Source organism: Solanum dulcamara, chromosome 8 (assembly GCF_947179165.1).
Source record: "Solanum dulcamara chromosome 8, daSolDulc1.2, whole genome shotgun sequence".
Classification (NCBI taxonomy): domain Eukaryota; kingdom Viridiplantae; phylum Streptophyta; class Magnoliopsida; order Solanales; family Solanaceae; genus Solanum; species Solanum dulcamara.
The window spans coordinates 50,689,161-50,699,080 of NC_077244.1; the positions used below are offsets into that span (position 1 = coordinate 50,689,161).

The 9,920-nt window shown below is 34.7% G+C and overlaps 1 long non-coding RNA gene across 1 annotated transcript; it reads right to left on the minus strand.

Annotated features, from left to right (window-relative positions):
- Nucleotides 1-691: 691 nt before the first annotated feature.
- Nucleotides 692-9,694, minus strand: LOC129901259 (uncharacterized). The gene is made up of 3 exons (XR_008769801.1): nt 9,541-9,694; nt 1,178-1,294; nt 692-1,093 (listed from the first exon to the last, which is right to left on the minus strand). It is a non-coding gene; the product is annotated as an uncharacterized LOC129901259 (long non-coding RNA).
- Between the last annotated feature and the right edge of the window lie 226 nt (nt 9,695-9,920).

A 9,920-nucleotide genomic window follows, 5' to 3' on the forward strand; every position in this document is an offset into this window, starting at 1 on the left:
AAGAAAAAGGTATCAAAAGGAATAATTTAAAAATGACCAATTTGAAAAGTAAATAAGCAATTAAATATTAAATGTAAATCAATATATCTTCTGATTGTCACTAATTCTAGACGCCCCATAGTTTTTCGAGGAAGAAATCATTCTAAACCTTTCAAATACAATATTATGGCAACATAAACTAAAGTGGGTTTTATAAAAGAGAATCATACCCTGTTGCCAATGTCCTTGTCCGTTAATCATCAAATACAGTTGAACTATAAGAACAAGACATTGTATGTATAAATATAAAATAAATAGGCCGTAATTTCAAAAAAAAACACTTTTAGGTTTAAAAGCTAAATATGCACGTCTCAGCTCAATGGCTACCTTCCCAAACGCAAGTCCTATCTTCTAGAGTTTGCTATTTTTCCTAGATTGGAGGAAAATGAAGGTAAGAAATAATAAGCTTATAGTAGTCGTTACCAATATAATTTTCTTTTCACAGATTGAGAGTTATTGCCTCCCCTACCACTGATTCAAGTTTTGTTCTCTCAAATTTTAAAGCCCTAAGCATACTTTCAAACATTTTATTAGGTGTATCAATTCTTAAATTGAATTAGCGACAGTTGAAACAAAATATTGTGCACTCTGTTAGAAGGAAAAAAAAAGAAGGGGGCATCCAATCAACATAAAACTAAAAGGGACACTGATATAGAATTTGCAATGGCTTTCACCTAAGTATCTAATTTCAGACACTAATTTTATTAAAACAACCTTGTTGAAACATGAAGAGGAATAGTAAAATGGAGATTTAGTGCAAACCCTAGACATTTGATACAGAAAACAAAACACCATCACTTATCATTTTTGTAGCTTTCATCCGGTTAACTTTCATTAATACACAATTTCAGCCTTCAAGTGGATCGTGCTAACTTGAATGACCTAAATTCTTGTTAATATACAAAATAAACAAGGCATGCTGATAATTCATCATGCATGCTTCACATTTCTAGAACAACGTCTATAAACACTGTACAATTATTGCTCGTCACACCAACATAGGCATCATCATCAGAGTATTTGACTGACTTGACATGTTATGTGCAGCATCTATCTGGAAAAAAATACAACGTCCATACTAATCATGTTGCTAGTTAGGGTAAAAAAAGAAAAAAAACTAAACACCATTGTTACTGACCGAAGGAAGTTGACTGCAAATCAGGTGCTACTGCTACCAAGATCAAAGTCCATGGTATAATCATATTCAATTGTTGGAATGACCGAAGCCACAAACTTCAAGAACAGGAAAAGATACCTGCAAATGGTGATTGAGATCAACACTCAAGAGGAGACAAACCTGATGCAAGTAGAGAAACTAAAAGGAAATCCAAATTTAGGAAGTTCGTGCATTTCAGTTGTTGGGACACATGTCTCAAATCTTAAGTCTAAAACAAGCACATTTTACTCCAGGAAAAACCTTCTCGAATTACCTTTATGATAGTGAAAGAATCAGTGGCTACCGTAAGAATCATTGTAATCATTACCATTGGGTACAAACCCTCTTATTTTCTTTCTTTTATTGGCTACAACATATGACTATAGCAGGAAAGTCAACCAGGACTTGAAACTGTCGAGAAACACTGCATCTACTTCTTAGAATAAGTAGAAATAAAATTGAGCATATCACTCCAAGTGTACTTCCCATAATAATGAAAATAAAGAGAGATTAGAGGGACTGCGGTGCCTAACTGCAATAATCAGAGATATAGACTTGGGTTTTTAACAGAATGATTTGATATACAACAACACTACACTTTAGTCCCAAACAAGTTCGCATTGGCTATATGAATTCTCACCGACCATATTTTCCATTTAAATTCATCTCAGACCAACATTATACGGAAATTTAAAAAAAAATGAAAAATACTATAAGTTCCTATATTTCCTATTGGCATAATAATCTCTAATAGTGCTAAGAGACTCCAAGAAAGCATAAGACCTAAATGTGTGCTACTTGCATATGACTAAAACATATTCTCATCTAATTAGTATTTGCATATAGAAATCCTTTCCTTCTATTTATGATCTATTTTTTGTTAAGTCTGCATTGATTTCAAGAGATGGTAAGTCTTTCAAGACAACCTGCTTGCATGTGATTTTAGATCTACCCAAGCATCTTCACTTTACATGACTTCACACCTACAGACCGTGCATCTGGAGGTCGACTCAGGACGTGACCAAACCATCTCAAGCAACCTCTCATTTTACCCTCAATGTGTGGTACGTGCACCTTCAGGCCAATGTAGTCATTTTTTATCTTTTCTAATCTCATATACTGCACACATCCATCTAACCATTTGCATCTCTGCAACACTCATCTTGAGGATGTGTTGAACAGTCCAATATTCACTCAACATTGCTAGTCTTACAATAGTTCTATAGAACTTACTTTCTTCTTTTTTTTTTGAAATTGGTAGCATTGTATTCCTCAGCATTAAGGATATGCTGGAGACCTTCAAAAAGAGGCAGACAAAGAGTAGGAGGAAGCTACTTACAGAGAACCTAACAAATCTACTAGTTCTAGTTCATCTATTTCTATCTTTTTACACCAATAATAAAAAGATACAATACAATTCCATTTAACTTTATGAATGGAATTGGACCTATCTTCAAAGCTTCAGCTATTTCTCTCTTTCCAAACATTCCACCATATGCAGTGTGGGATGATTTTCCACCATCTCTTCTAGCTTTTGCTCCCTCCTCTTCTAACCCAACAACTCAGCAGATCTGCAGTGTGTTCAGGCATGGTCCATCTTGTATTAGTGAGGGTAAGAAATAAGGCCCATAACTGTGCAGTGAATTTACAATGCAAAAAGAGGTGATTATTTGTCTCTTCTGTTTCGCCACAAAGTTGGCATCTGGAGACTATAATGCACCTCTTTCTCTTCAAAACCTCTGTGTTAGTCAAGCCTTTCTTACTACCAACCAGGTAAAACATTTTACTTTAGTTGGAGCTATGTTTTTCCAGACATTGTTCCACAAAAATTGTTGTCTTTTGTTTTGATGTGCATTACTTATCTCATAAGCCCTCTTAACAGAGAATTTTCCATCATTTTCGTGCTTCCATCTCATAGAATCTGAATTTGAGGTAGTGCCTAAGAAGTCCTCTAGTAGAAGAAGCATGTTGACCACCCTGTCCACCTCCCAATCATTCAATAATCTTCTAAAAGAAAGATCTCATCCACGATCAGTCCAACATTCTTTGACAGTTGCTTCAGGATTGTTGCATATGACAAATAAGTCAGGAAAAGGTATCCTTCAGTGGGTTCTGATTGTTCCAAACATCTACCCAAAACTTGTTTTTCTCCCATCTCCCACTTTTATAGAACTTACCTATCACATTGTTAGCTATTACATAATACCCAGAGCACTTCTCCATTTTAACCAACCAATTTTAATAATGTGTAATATCTTCATCTTAGAGCAGAATGATATGGTAGATAAAAATGTAACACATAAGTAAAACATGATAGCACAAATAGAGGAGTGTTACATCTAGGGGTGTCAAATGGGCGGGTTGGGTTGAAATTAAGAATATTAAATGGGTAGAATATAAATCAGGTTGGGTCATGACCCGCTCAAATTTACTTTGGGCTCAAATGTGTTGGGCTCAATTGGACTATAATTCGGGTTGGGTCATGACCCACCCAATTTGACCCTCTTAATCACAATAATTATAACTAGGGGTGTTCGAACGAGACCGAAAAACCGATCCAAACCGATAAACCAAGTCAAATCGATTTAATAAACCGAAAACCGGCTCGATTTGGTTTCAGATTTTTAAAAATCGATAACATTTGATTTGGTTTGGTGTTACCCATAAAGAAAACCGAACTAAACAGAACCGAACCGATAAATATGTACAGAAATGCAAGGCAAGGCTGCGTACAATAGACCCTTGTGGTCAGGCCCTTCCCCGGACCCCGCGCATAGCGGGAGCTTTAGTGCACCGGGCTTCCCTTTTTTTTTTTATGTTTATTAAACTTTATCTATTTTTTAACTTCTTCATAATTTAGGACCATTCCAAGAAAAAAGTCTAGCCCATGTTACCCAAGCCCATTTACGTTTAAAGTAAAAAAAAAAAAACCTTACTGAATAGTTAGCATAAATAATTTTTTCCCTTGTTAGATTTTCAGTTTCCTCTTATTTTCCCCAAACCCTGTAGACCTCTATTCTGCTCTCAGTCTCTCACGATAACAATTGAGTGCAAGAAGCTTTAATCCCTTTAAATCTGTAACTTTTTCTTCCTTTTACTTTTTTGGTTACTTTTTGTATGTTCCCTACTCTTTGTTTGTGTAATTATTTTTGTGTCTTTGAAGTTTTACTTGAATGAATTGTTTCTCTAGTCTTTCATCTTGTATGTGTTTTTTATTTTATTTCTCTGATATTTTAGATTTTCTTCACTGATTTGGGTTTTTTCTGTTGATTTAGTTTTTATCTAATGGTTTTGGATTTCTCTATTTATTTAGATTTTCGGATATTTTTTTTCAGATGAAAACTACAACTACCCAAAAAGAGGTGGAGCCAGTGGAGGTAACCAACAAAGTATCTCCAACTACTTTGCTGGAACCTAAACTTGACGGTGATAAAACTCATGATATTACTCCCAATCATGCTAAAAAGCGGAAACAAACAACTCTTTGCGACCCTGATCGTAGCCTTGAGAGTAGTGACATGAAAACATTAGGCGCTTGGAAACACTATACTGAATATCTTGATAAATGGGGTAAGAAAAGGGCGAAATGTAACTACTGTACTAGTAACTTTGCTTCTGAAAATACGAATGGGACCTCAACGCTATGGAGACATTTAAATGAGGTTTTTCCTATTTCCCCTCTTAGAATTATTGACAGAAATTAATCAAGAATCAAGGTAGTTAAAAAAGGAGAACAAGCATATAGTACATGTACTGTAGAAAAGGTTGTGATTAACGTCAATGAGATTAGGAGAGCCATTGCTGAGTTTGTCATTATTGACGAACCACCTTTTAAAGTTGTTGAAGGGGAAGGTTTTAGGAGATTAATGGCAGTTGCTTTGCCTAATTTTCAATTACCTTCTCGCTTGACAATTGTCAGACAATGTTTGAAAATATATCAAGAAGAGAAAGAAAAGCTTAAAAAGCTTATTCATAATCAACGTGTATGTGTTACTAGTGATACGTGGACATCACTTCAAAATCTAACTTATATGTTTGTCACTGCTCATTGGATCGATGATGAGTGGAATCTAAAAAAGAAAATTCTCAACTTTTTCCAAACATCAGATCATAAGGGTGAAACAATTGCTAAGAGGATTGAGGCATGCTTATTTGATTGGGAAAGTGATAACATATTCACGGTGACCTTAGATAATGCTCTAATGATTCTGCAATTAAACACTTGAAGAGAAGAATTGGGGATTGGAAAGGAGGCATCTTAGAAATGAGTTCTTACATGTTAGATGTAATGCTCATATTTTAAATTTGATCGTGAAAGAAGGACTCGGTGAATAAAATGAGTCTATTTCTCAGGTAAGAAATGCTAGCAAATATGTTAAGTCCTTAGCTGGAAGGTTTGATTCCTTTAAGTCATTTGTCGAGAAGGTTAAGATTGACACTCGTGGTCTTTTGACTTTAGATATTGAGACTAAGTGGAACTCCACATATATGATGCTAGATATAGCTGTAAAATTTGAAAGGGCATTTTCAAGAATGTATGATGATGATCACAAGTACCTCAAGTATTGTTTAGAAACAAATAATGTGGGAGGGCATCCATCGATAGATGATTGGAAATTCTCAGGAACTTCATATGTTACTTCCAATTCTTTCTTCCATGAGATCTTTAATCTTCAAAAGATAATTTGCAAATATGTTCGTAGTGAAGATTCTATTTTGAGTGGCATGGCTAAAAAGATGGAGCTTAAATTTAACAAATACTGGGGTACTTTTGAAAGTATGAACAAGTTATTATTCATTGTTGTTGTTTTGGATCCTCGATACAAGTTGAAATATGTGGAATATTTTTTAAAAAACTCTTATGGTTGTTTGGTGGGAGCCGAAAAATCAAAAAAGGTGATGGATAATTTGAGTCGCTTGTATTACTACATGAGTACTTTTTTGTGGGACTCATACCGATAAAATTGGTGGTCAAACAAGCTTGAATGATGAAATTGATACCATGCATAGTGACGAGATATGGCAATCACAATGGGAGAAATATTTGGCAGATGAAGACAATACTGAAAATAAATCAGAACTTGAGAAGTACTTGGTAGATGATTTGGAAAAGAACAAAGAGTTATATATTTTGGCTTGGTGGAAAGTTTCTTCGGCTAGATATCCAATTATTTCTAGGATGGCAAGAGATGTTCTTTCTATTCCTATTTCTACTGTTGCTTCTGAATCAGCTTTTAGCACTGGTGGTAGGATTCTTGACTCTTATCGAAGTTCTTTATCTCCAAAGACAGTAGAAGCTCTTATTTGCACTCAACAATGGTTAAGATCAACTTCCAAAGAATGCAAGCTTGAAGATCTTTTAGAAGAAATTCAGAAACTTGAGATAGTTGAAAAAGGTAAATTTACACATTTAACTCTTTATGAATATGTCTTTTATGTTTTAAAAAGTTTTAACACCTACTTTGTTAAACTTTCTTCTTTCTTTTTTCAGAATATGTTGGCACAACCTTGAGCATTGATTAGTTTGGATGTTGCAATAGAAATTCGTAGTGCAATTGTTTTGCTCTTTGGTAGTTAATTTTCAGGTTTTTGCTGCTGCTTCACCTGAAGTACTTTTGGATTATGCTATTGACTTATTTTTGTATTTAATCACACTTTTATGCAAGCAATTAAGTGATCTTTCTCTGGTGACAGTTGGGTATATAGTTCTTTTGTGTTGAAAGTTGATCATTCGGAGGACTGTTTAAAGACCTTGTTATTTTTTTCCACTTGATTAATGAAAAAGTAATGTATATAATTAACCTTTTATGGGCTAGCCTTCTTAATTTTGTTGTTGTGGAGGTTGTACTACTATGCAGTAGTTGATACCTTCCTCGTGGTAAAAATTTTGTAATTTCTTTCGAGGCTATTTTTGCATATGCTGCTGTGCTGATCCGTGCTTTCAGTTTTCTTTCAAATAGTTTCATCTTGGAGAAAGGTAAAGTAGCAAGTTTTCTATTGGCCACGGCTGGAATGCTTCAATTACTTCATGCAATAGTGAAAAAAATGATGCTTCTTGAAGGACTTCTTTTTGTTCTGGTGGTTACTCTTCTCAGATTTGGTATCGAACTTGGACAGTCAAACCAGGCTGTCAATTCTTTATTTTTGAAGTCATTTCCTTCATGGACCGTAGGCGTTGAACAATCCACCAACTTATGGATTTATGTTGCTGATATTTTGCCCTTTTTAGAGCTTATCATTTTAGCTTATATACTTTACAAGAACATCAGACATAGTTCCAGTCAGGACATATTCAAGTTTGTTATTATTGGAACCATATTTGCTTCTCTCTTATATATCTAGCTTGGACTTTAGATGGTAATTTATTTAGCTTATATATTTTTCTTTTGTTCTCACTATCTCTGAATGAGTTCAGGTATCTTTGAAGATTAATGACAGTTGTTTTGAAATTCTATTGATTTGCAATATGAAGGTAGTAAATAAGTTTGTCAATTTTTTTGCATTATAAAATATATTATTTCAATCCGTAAAAAACGAACCAAACCGATAAAACCGACAAAATTGATAAAACTGAAACCGATAGAATTTATATTCTATAATGGTTTGGTTTGGTTTGAATATTAAAAAAAAACCGTCTTAATTGGTTTGGTTTAGTTTTAGCCAAAAACCGAGTCAAACCGGACCATGAACACACCTAATTATAACATATTATTATTTATCTTTTATAACCATAATTTGAATTTCAAATCAAGAAAATAAAAATAAAAATTTACAAATGGATAGATTAATCTTAAAAGATATAAAATAGATAGTAATTCATACCTTTAATATGAGAATATACATTACACCAATGAAAATAAAAAGGCTCAAAACGGGTTGAAATTGGAGATTAAGTTGGGCTCAATTGAAGATTCTTTTAAAATGGGTTAAGGCTTGAATGGGTTGAGATTGAACCCAATACAAATTATCTTGAGCCCAACCCATAAAAGTTTGGGCGGGTTGGACGGGTTATCTATATTTGAGCTCATTTTGACACCTCTAGTTACATCCCCAGGGCTTTGGCTCAACAGTGAAGTCTGTATATTAGGGGTTGTGGTTAAACACACATCACAAATTTGAACCCATGAGGACCAAAGCCCGGTATTTAAATGGGAGGATGATAGAGGAGCTGCCCATACTCCCCTGAGTTTCGAACCTATACAGCCAACTGTCGCTGGGCCATCTAAACCACAAGGAGATCCTCAATAATCAAAAAATGATATAGGAGTGTCACAAAGTGTAACACTATAAAAAGATACCTAACAAGATGGAAAGAAAGTTTTTGTGAGACCTGTAATGTTATATGGGAGACTTGCCCTTCAAGTCCCAATAGATCCATAAGATGACTGTTGTAGAATGTGAATATTAAATTGGATGTCTCAACGACCATACAAAATATGACAGCATTTGAAATAATTACATCAGAAAGATGATGCAAGTAGCAAACATAGAGGATAAAATGAGAGTCCGGCTTAGATAGTTTGCTCGTGTCCTAAGTGAACCTCCCAATGCACCATTAGTAGGTGTGACAAATGATGATTTAAGCTCATAAAAGGGAAGAGAAAGATAAAAGATCACTTTGCATCAATAAAGACTTAACAAAAACATAACGCAATAAAACAAAGTATCCATGTAGGCGATACAAAGTTACAAACTAGTTGAGATTGAATCAATTAACCACACAGAGGTAACTTAGCTTTAGAGAAATCCTGACTTGTCTTAAAATTAGTACTGGAATTAAATTGACTTGAGTATAAGTATCAACAAAAATTCTTGTTCCCAGATATTCTATTGATGCCAAAGGTATACTCCTCCATTAGTAAAATTAATAACTTGAGGTCATTGGTAAAAGCTAGATGGAGGAGGGTAGGATTGAAATAATGCCTCAGTCATTATTATTGATACTGCTACCACGTCTACCACTGCTAAAATATGCTCCTGCAGCTGCGGGAAACCTTCTCATGGTAGACAGATGTGAAGAACAATATGCAAGGTAGGTAAACACCTATCAGGGGAGACACCAGTGAATCCCTAAAAATTTGAATGTCAAAGCATCAACTTTCTTGAAAAACAAATGCCACAATGAACAGAACCTCCCCTCTGGTTTGTCGCTATATAGTATAGCTCTTTTAATGCAACATACTAACAGAATTAAATGTTCCCTAGCCATGCTTTATCAAACATACATACATCTACGAGTTGCAAGTATCCCCACGTAACCAAATCATATGGGTCTTATGTAAGTGCGATTATGTATAATTCTTAATGGAAAACACAAGGATACTAGAAAAGAAATTAGAGTGTACTTGTCAACTTCGGGTTCAACTCCTCTCAACATCAAAACATCAATAATTTTCTTCATCACAGCCCCGTGTCGGCAAGGATGCACAGAAGCATGTTTCCCAGGAAGATGTGGATGGTCTTCAATGGTCACCTGAGTTAACAATGTTGAGAACGAAAGATTAAAATGAATTCATCGACAGAAAAGTCGTAGTAGTTAAATAAGAGAAAGGGCTATAAAGGAAAGGAAGTTGATAATCAGTGTGATGGTTCATTCAGTTGCTTAGTTGCCATCTACAATTTGGTTCATGAACAAAAGTTTTGGTCAGCTAAAATGGATATTGGTGGTCAACCAAAATAGTCCTTGGTGGGTTTGGTTTTGACTGAATGGATGTGGCAATTTCTG